Genomic DNA, 10,405 nt, shown 5'->3' on the forward strand with positions numbered 1-10,405 from the left:
GGGGAGACTCGACTGCCTCAGGCCTCTCTGGACCTATGATCAGAGCAAACAGAGGGAGGGCTGAGGTGTTAGAGAACAGCAATGGCCCTGACCTGCCTGGGAAGTGGCACCAAATGAGATTTTCCAGCAGGGGTGGGTGGACTCTAAGCTGACCATGGACCGAGAGCTTCTTCCCTGAGCCCCCACATTCCAAGCTGTGCAGAACCTGAGTAAAGAGCTGCCCCAGACCAGGATGAACTTGGGCCAGTGTCAGGGTCTGAGGACGGAGCGGTTATAGGTTTTGCTTTGTTGGGGACAGTCTTGGGTGACACCTGCTGGGCCCGCTTTACTCTTTATCCCCAGTGTAATAGAAGACAAGATGGGTCCACTTGTCCCAGGTCCAGCCACCATGCCTTTGGTGGGGACATTGTTATGGTCTGAGTCTAACATGTCCCCCCCAAAGGCCCCTGTTGTGAACCCTTGTTGCCCAGGCAGTGGCACTCTTTGGAGAGGCTGTGGAACCTTTGGGTGGCAATGCCTAGGTGACAGAAGTATGTCCTGAGAGGTAGGCTCTTAAAAGTGATGCCTGGTCTCTGGCTCCTGATTTGGCTCCACTTCCTCTGCCTCCTGGTCTGCCACAGTGTGAACAGCCTCTGTGCATGCTCCTGCCACCATGAACTGAGCTGCTCAGCCATGCTTTCTCTGTCATGAGGGACCCGGACGCTCACTGAAACTCTCAACCCTTAGGTTGTTCCACGGGTATTTTGGTCACAGCCATGTAAAAGTAATTAAAAGATGCGAAAGTACTCATGAGTGAGCTCTCTCCTGGACTCGGGATACATGAGTAGACGTGGGTGACATGCCTTACCTTCCCAAGCCTTCCATAACTCAGTGGAACACTATGGATAATGCCTGAGGCCCCCCTGGGCTATTGACTGCAGGCCAACACAAACAACCAAGGATGGCCAGCTCCTCCCCTTAGGGTGGAGCCCAGAGAAGACTCTGGGCTGCTCCTGACAGCTGCTTAGTCCCCAAGCCACGATGCGCTGCTGTAGGTGTGGGAAGCCACCAGCCAGCAGGCTCCAGAGCCTGTGGGAAGGGTGGAGAGATGAGCCAGGCGCTTGTGTGGAAGGTAAAGAGATGGAAGGAAGGACTTGGCTGTGGCCCAGGGTGGGGGTGGTACGATAAACCTACAGCCATCTACTTACCCCACTGCTTGCTATTGCACTTTAATTTTTCAGTAGGGCCTTTGGCAGCAACGAATTTGACGAAGAAGAGCCTGGCTGGTAAAATGTGATTGTCTGGTCCTGAGACAGAATCTCTGTCTATGTAGCCCTAGCTATCATGGGACTTACTATGTAGACTAAGCTGGTTCTCACACCTGTGGCAATCCTCCTGCCTCACTCTCTTGAGTTCTGTAATTAGAGGCATTCTCTATCACACCTAGCCCAAATCTTGGCTATCTTGGCTTTGCCTCTTTCTAGAAAGCTAACGGCAATACCACAATAGGAACAAACTGAGTATGGGGTACACCAAGGAAAGCCACAGCAATATCCATGGGCACAGAACATAGAAGTGCCAATCTGCTAACGAACTCTCGGGTATCCCATGAGGTCAGCAGGACTCTAAGGCCATCTAGAACTTGGAAGTGGACACACACGGAGCAAATTTACCAGGGAGCACTTCCAAGGTGATTTGCTTCTGCAGACTCTTAAGATTTCTTATTCAAGCTGCTCCCTGAACAGCACTGACCCAAAAGGCCTTCGCTCCTGGTAAAGGAAGTCGGGTTTCTGTGCTCATAGCAGATGCGACAGAAAAAGCAGCTCCAGGATTGCTATGCACTTCCCTTCACCTGAAGCAGAGCAAAGCCTTAGACCAATTCATTCCAACACGTGTGAAATGGCCTCAGTATTGGGAATAGTATCAGAAAGTCAACCAGAGCCCAACCTCCACAGCTGGGGAGGTGTCTCAGTACAGTGCTTGCTGTACGAGCATGGTAGGAAGCTGGGTATGGCTTGTAATCCAGCACCCAGAGGCAGAGACAGGAGGATCCCTGGTGTTCCCTGGCCAACCAGCCTAGTCTACTTGGCAATTTTCAGGACAATAAACAGCCTGTCTTAACCAAACCAAACAAAGCAAACAAACAAACGAAAAACCCCAAAGCAACTCCCCCCAAAAAAAGAAGGCATCCAAGGAGCAACAGCTGCAGTTGACCCCTGGCTTCCACAGGTACATGCATCCTCCTCCCCGTGTACACACACATGAACCCCCACACATAAAGTTCAGCATTCATTCATGATAAAGTACCTGCTTTGGGGTGTACTTATCAATTGTAAGCACAGGAACAAAAGGAAGACAGACGCAGAAAACTGGAAATGAATAGGTCTCTACCAATGACTGTGCCAGACAGTGGGCAGTGGTCACATCCTTTTTACCAGTTTTAATTGACTAGTTATTAGTTCCAGACACTTAGACACTGGGGACTCAATAGTAAACAAACAGAGAATATATCCCACTTTTTAGGGGCTTGAATTTTTTTTTTTTTGGCGAGGAAATTGCTTTGTAGACCAGGCTGGCCTCGAACTCAAAGAGATCTGCCTGCCTCTGCCTTCTGAGTGCTGGGATTAAAGGCATGTGCCGCCACCACTGACGAGGGGCTTGAATTCTAAAGCAGTAAATTAACCAATAATTAAATAAGATACCTGGAGGTGCCTGACGCCGTTCAGACCGTGGCATATTAGGAAAGAGAGAAAGCATCATCAGGGCTAGATCCAGGGGCCAGGTATCAACTTCAAAGTCCAGCCACTAGCAACCAGTTTCAGCTGGCCAGGTCCTGCCTCCCAGAGGCCATACACAGATACACACATCAATGTAATCTCGGGTATCGTTGTGCTCACTGCCAAGGCTGCTCAATGCTTACTCTATGCCAGACACCGGGGTGGCTCTTACACACAGACAGAAAAATGACATGAGTGCCCTAGAGGGCACACTCACTGTAGCACTCATGGGGACTCTTCACCCTGGTTCCCCCTCCTTCAGGATAAGAGCATTCCCCAAGTGGATCAGTCAAAATAGTCTACTGTCATGAACCACAATGATTGGACCAGACAGGGGGAACAGGACTCCAACTGGACCAATCGGCATACCTCATCCTTACCTGTCCACCACACTCCTAGTCATAATGATTGACTCAGAGATTTTGCTGCTTAAAACTGACAGGACTCCTTAACTCTTGGTTGTGAGACTGGGAGAATTTCAGGGGGCTGAGGCAGGCTTGTGACTGAGACGCAAGGTGGAGAGAAAGAAGACAAGAGGCCAAGATGAGCAAGAGAGGCAAGAGCTCTGACTGAGAGATTGCATCTTTAATCCCCCACGCTGGGGGAAGCTCCACCCTGTCGTTCTGTGGTTTGGCTGTGTGAGCCAAGGCACACACACACCTATTAGCTGACTGAGGTCAGTGGGAAGGGCAGGCAAGGATGCAACCCTGACAGATAAGGAAACTGAGGCTCACAGGTGGAATGATTGCTCAAAGTCCCTTGGCTAATAGAGGGTGAAGCTCTGGAAGGAGCAGCCAAAACTCCCACTTGCCTGGATGACATCTCCTGGGCCCCTGACAGCCTTTCAGATGGGTCCTGTAAACAGGACCACCACCCTCCCCACACGAGCCATGGGCCCTGCAGCAGGGACCATAGATAGCCTCCATGAAAGTGGAAAACTATCCAGGCTCAGAGGCAGCTCTTCTCCTCTGGAACTTGTGCACACGACGTCAAATGGACGGTCAGAACAAATGGAACAGAGCTTGTTGCCTTGGAACTGTCTACCCCAATAGCAGAGCACATTCACCATCAAGCTTACATGGACCACTGATGTTCTGCTTAAAGTTTCCTCACAGGGCCCCTGTGAGATGACTAAGAGGTTCCTGACACTGTCTGAAAGTTGTTTTTTGTCCCGTGGTGAGGTAGGTACAGCATCCACTGACAGTGAGCAGTCTTGAAGTACGGAGTTGGGAAACCCATGTCTTTCCTGAGGTAACTTCTGCTCTGACATTTTAAGAACATGATTCCCAGCCATGGCTCCATGAGATCTGGGGTGCAGCGTTTCTAAACCTGACCCAGACCTCAGATATGATGAGACTGTGGTATCTAGGCCCCGCCCGTTCAGAGGGGGCTCTCGGGGGTTGTCCTTCCTGTGGGTCTCAGATTTCAAGAAGAACCTGGAAATACTGTTTCCGTTGGCCCTCAAAGTACAGGAAGTGGCACAGCTGAGATTGCCCAGAGCCTCTTGTGTGTGTGTGTGTGTGTGTGTGTGTGTGTGTGTGTGTCTGTCTGTCTGTCTGTCTGTCTGTCTGTCCGTGTCTCCACCAGACTGGTCAGCAGACTTTGGAGCTTTTCTAGCAAAAGCATGGGGCTGTGGGTAAAAATGGGGCAACACCACCTGAGACTCTATGAGAATCTCACAGGCCAGCAGCCACAGTCTCGTGACAGTCCCTAAGGACAGTCCTCACTGATAATGGGTATGTGTGGAGAGCTTGCTGGGGATGTAGACTCATAGAGTTGGGCATTAGAGTTGGGCAGCTTTGTGGAGCAGGCACCACGAAGGGACAGACTGTGTGTGTTCCACACAGGCCCACCACCCACTCTTAAGTGTTCTTCTCTGACTCCAGACAAGGCTACAGAAAACTGCTCCACGAGTGTCCAACCCACTCAGCATTGGTGGTCAACACTCCAACTCAAGCTCTACCAGGTGCCTTCTGCCTCCTGTCCTGGGCCTTCTCTGATGGGTATGGGTACTGTGAGGAGCCAGCGTGGCATCTATACATGTGGGCCTGGGAGTTGCAGGAGCTCAGCGTCTCATGGGACAGCTCGACTCTGGCCATCCACTTCTCCCTTGTGTCCTTAAGGTGGACAATCTGCGACAAACCTCATGGCTCCTCAGAAGGCCCCAGAGAATCAAGCACCAGTCACCCACCCTAGTGGCCAGTTTATGGGAGGTCCTAATTTCATTTATCTTACTGACCCTGGCACAAAGCAGCTTAAGAGAGCAAGGTGTATGTGTCTTGTGATTCCAGCTACAATCCATCATTGTGGGGAAATCAAGGCAGGAACTCAAGGCAGCCAGCTAGTCACATCACATCCAAGAGCAGACAGAGAATAAACACACGATACTCATCACTTCCTCTACTCTTACACAGTTCAGAATCCCCTGCATAGGGAATGGGGCTGCTCACAGTGAGCTGGGTCTTCCCACCTCAACTCACTAATCAAGACAATCCTTCACAGACATGTCCACTGGCTAATTTGATCTAGACAGTCCCATGTCCAGAGTCTCTTCCCGGTTGATTCTAGGTTATATCAGGAGATGATTAATGCCAGCACAAGGATACATTTGAGATTGACTTATCTTTCTCTCATCGGACCTCTGCTCTCTGAGATTGCTCTCCAGAGAAATGATATACTGCAAGCATTCTTGTCATGGATTCCACTTCCACAAGGGAATCTGGGCTCAACCACATGGATCTACCTTTGCATTCCCATAAGCCAGTGCAGCCCTGTCCCTGCTGCCTGACAAACCATTTTAGACCTCAGTGGTTTCCAACAAGCATCATGGCTACATGGTGTAGTAGGAGTTGATGTGTGCAGCTTGCCTCTGCTCCCCACAGTATCTGCCGGGACAGGTCAACAATGGCCAAAGCACTCACTTCTGTATGGCTGGTCTCAACAGCTGACAAGGTGGGCCTTGTCAGGTGAGACTGTTAGCTGGCAGCTTGTATTCTCACCCCCAGGGCTTCCTTACAACGTGGAGGGCTTCCAGGGGGAGGAAGAAGTCAGCAGACTCTTCCTAGGGTCCGAGGCAGAACTCTGCTTCTACAGTGATTCGTTCTTGGTAGTTAACTTCCCCATTGCTGTGACAAAACACCCTGACAAAAGTGACTTAACAAAGGGTCTATTTTGGCACACAGTTTGAGGGCACAGTCCACCGTGGCAGAGTAGCCGCAGCAGCAGGAGTGTTGGCAGCTGGTCACACTGCATCCTCTTAGGAAGCTGAGAGCAGTATATGCAACTACTCAGCTTGCTTCATCTTCCTATTCACTCCAGGACCCCAGCCCATGGAATGGTACCATCCACACTCAGGGTGGATCTTCCCAACTCAATTAAGCTAATCTTGAAACTCCTTCACAGACATGCCCAGAGGTTTGTTTCCATGGTGAGTCTAAATCCCATCAAGTTGACAATCCAGATTAACCATCACAATTCCTGAAGTAGTTTCAGGCCAGCCAAGACTCAGGGGGGGTAGGCAGATAGACAAAGCCCTCGGTACAGGGCGTGACGCTCATCTCAAGCCGTCTATAATCTGCCAGGCTGGCACAGACACTGGATGAGCAAGGAAGAAAATTAGCAATCAATTGAGCAAACAAATCTATGAATGGGAGCCACCAGCGGACTCCAGCGGACTCCATGCATGACCTCCTTCTCAGCTCTAGCACTCAGCTTGGACTCTTAGAATAAGATATTAATGCTAATTTGCTTACAACTAGGTGTTTTCCTTTTTTAACCCCAGAGTTAGGAAATATCAAAACTGAAGGGATCCTTGGGGTGCAGAAATCTTCTTTGGTCACCCCTCCAGCTGAGTGAAAGGAAGAGGGTGAAGAGGGGCTTGCCTATTGCATCCATGGTGGCTGTTGGCCCATGGCTGGAATGCTGCAAAGGCTTCTCCCTAGGGGTGAGCTAGCTCTAGGAGCATGGGAGTCTGCCTTACCAGTCCCTTGTGAAGCTTCATCTCCAGTATTCCCCCTTGGGAACAGTTACTGTAACATCTTTAGAACCCAGACATAGGAGGAGCCAAGGAGGCCATGGTGGGAAGGGTCTCAGACCAGGAACTCACAGAGCCCCTCTGTTAGCAATGCTCCACGTTTGCTCCAATGGTGGCCCACTCAGCGGCCAATCACATAGCCACACGACCCAGACAGTGACGCCTATGGTGAGGACCCAGGCACTGTGTTGTTCCACAGGCCACAGTCCAGAGGCGTGTGTACATTTGTGACCCATGAGCATCATGGGAAAATCATATAATAAAAATAAGCTCTGCCTTACGTTGAGTGCCTACTAAGCAAGACTCTGATTTCAGTCTCCTCAGTTTATGGATGAGAGAACCAGGTCCAGAAGTGTTGGGTAATCCTGGCTCTCCTTGGTTAATACTTCACCTGCTGGGACCAAACCAGGCCGCCTACTCCTTTACCTCAATCAGCCAACACGGATGTCACAGCCCAGTCTACTGGGGGATCTCAGGGGACTCCGGACACCTTTCATTCAATCCCAGAGAAAGCAGAGCTGAGGGAATGCTGACCTCACAAGTGGGACTCAGCACAAGAGAGACCCACTGGGCAGGGGAGGAGACGTCTGGGAGCTGAGAAGCCTGGGGGCAGGTTGGTAGGGCAAGATGCCTGAAGTATACGCAGTCTCATGCTGAGCAAGCCACATGCCATTGCATGGATTTCTGCAGAGACTTTCTAGTCAATCCAGATAAAAAGAGCAGTAAATGACCAATGAACGATTCCATCCGAGTGAGGCAAACCAGCGAGTTTCCTGGAGTTATTTACAGGCATGTGTGCAAAGGGTTATTTACAGGAGCATGGGTGACTCAAAGGTAGCTTTTGTCACTGGAAAGCCCACCCTAGCATGAGTGATGACCCTAGAAAGCTGTGTCGCTGGAGCCTCCTTCACAGCTTGTGGCCAGTGCACAGCTTGTGGACGGCGTCACCATTGAAGAGTCTCCTCCGCCTCAGCAACTGTGTGCTATAAGCTCCTTAGATATTTCTTGTGAGTTTTATGAGCCTTCTGACCCTTCTGTCCTCCAAGAGACAATGTTTGAATCCAGGGCAGTGGTTCTCAACCTGTGGGTCATGACCTTCTGGGGTTGCGTATCAGACATTTACGTTATGATTTATAACAATAGCGATCTTACAGCTATGAAGTAGCAATGGAATAATTTTATGGTTGGGGGCCACCACAATGTACACCACAACTGTACATAAGGGTCAAAACATTAGGGAGGTGTAGATGGATTTTTCTTTTGGGCCGCCAGCTCACAAAAAACAACATAGAGACTTATTATTAATTATGAAAGCTAGGCCAGTAGCTTAAGCTTGTTCCTAATTAGTTCTTATAACTTAAATGAACCCATATCTTTTCATCTATGTCCTTTTGCGTGTTGTCACCTTTACTTTGTAATGCCCATGCTGCTTGCTCTATGTCTCCTGACATCTCCGCCCTTCTTCTTTCCACCATTCTCTCTGCCTCGAAAATCCTGCCTAGCTATTGGCTATTTAGCTTTTTTATTAGACCAATCACAGTGACATATATTCACACAGTGTAAAGAATATTCCACATTTCCCCTTTTTCCTCTAAATAAAAAAGAAAGATTTTAACTCTGACATAATAAAACTATAAATAATAAGAACAATTATCAGACACATTTGTATTTGGCATATTTGGAGAAAATACTCCCATTATTTATTTTATCTTGATGAGTCCAAAGCTCTGTACCTAATTTACCTTCTGTCCTAATTAAGGAAAACTGCAACTATAACTACCTAGTCTTCAACTCCATCAAAGACTCCAGAAGGATATAATACTACCTGAGGAAACAGGAAGTGTAGAGTAAACAACTTCCAAAACTAAGAAATGACAGAGACAGCTGGCTGCCTGGACAGTCACCCCAGGGTTCCTAGGCAACCTTGGGGCATCCATCTTTGGCCTACAGGCCTAGGATATTTGACAGACTTTTTTGTGAAGTGAGAATTTTGAAAGACTGTCCTACCTTGTCTTGGCAAAGTTTGGCAGACACTTTTCTGTGTATTCTGCTTGTCCAATTTGGACAGTATACTGTCAGCAGTCAAGGCAAGGACAATTTCTTTCCAAAATGACTGACTTTTGCCACAAAGAAAGCAAACTCCATATGGAGGCTCTTTGATGGCCATCATCCTTTTATGAAGTAGATTAGTGCTGCCAGGAACAGGCATGTCTCACTGTCATGAAAATCCCTACATTATTAAAACATTTTAAATACCATATTCTATAGGTCTTTAAAGTGTTTGAAGACCATCAGTCTATCTAAAATATATCTCTGTTTGACCTTGAAAATATATCTAACTTAACAGTAAGTTTGATTGTTATAGATGACTATTAACCTGCATTTCTTTACTACCCTAAATAGTTTGCAATAACTTTCAAGGACTAGAAATTTACACTACATTGTTAAATGAGCTGCATAGGTACAATACCTTAAGCAAGACATGTGTGTCTTGGACATGTATGTACAGTATGTTCTAACAAAAATAACCTTAAATTTGTTTTAATATACAGAATTCCATACCAATGTAAAATATTTGAGACAAGTGGTTGTTCAAAAGTAGACTCAACAATCCACCTTTTTATTCCATCATTTCTATATTATACCCTTCCTTTTTCATTTTAGAAAGAGATCCTTGAATCTAATCTCCCTTGTTCAACTTTTTTCCTGACCATTACCAATAACATCTTGTAACCAACCCCCCAAATGATGGCAAACATCCATAACCCACCAAACAACCAAAAACCACCCACACTCCTCCTCTTGGGAATGTGGGCATTGTGTTATCTAGACCGCTTCCTGTAGTCTCAGGGTGCTGGAATTTTTGAGGGATCCTGAAAAAAAAATTAAGATAATGGTCAAGTCCTGGGTGAGCTAGCTGTTGTCCAGTCTTGGTGTGATGGGATAATGTAAAAGTTTTCTAAAGTTCTGGATAGAGTAGTCTGTGAGGGTGGACCATCTCAGTCAGCAGTCTTGAAGCTTTTCTGGATGCAGAGTTCTGAGTAAACTGCAACAGAGGCACTCTGAGAGGCTGGATCACCTGGGCCACCCGTTTTCATTAGTGTCTGGTCCCCTTGCTCTGAAAACATATAAACTTTTAAAGGTAACATACATATGTGTAAGTACGGAATGTGTGGTGTGCACAAGTCAGTTAAAGATGATTTTTGTTTTATGTTTAAGCAGGTAAAAGGCATCTGTCAACTTTACAAGTTCGTTTGGATTGTATGATGGAACTGTAATATAAATCTCTATCCATGACATATGAAAGGATGGTATGTAATAATAAGTCATGAGGACTCTGTAGCCAAAAAGACTGACCATGTCTCATCTCATCTCAGAGCTGCTCCCAGGTCAAGGGATCAGCTTACACATCACCTGTCCTGTAGTCTTTCTTGGCTTCCTCCCCCATGTCTGCAGCCAAGATACTCAGGAGGTCTCCCCTGGTCCAACCTGATCTCTGTTAATCTGGAAGGAATCCACAGCCTTTCTTTTCCTGTGGAAACAAAAGCATAACCTTTCCCCCAATGCAACACATTTTGAAATGAAGACATTTTAAAAATACATAGGTTGGTTTAAT

This window comes from Peromyscus eremicus, chromosome 9 (assembly GCF_949786415.1).
Source record: "Peromyscus eremicus chromosome 9, PerEre_H2_v1, whole genome shotgun sequence".
Classification (NCBI taxonomy): domain Eukaryota; kingdom Metazoa; phylum Chordata; class Mammalia; order Rodentia; family Cricetidae; genus Peromyscus; species Peromyscus eremicus.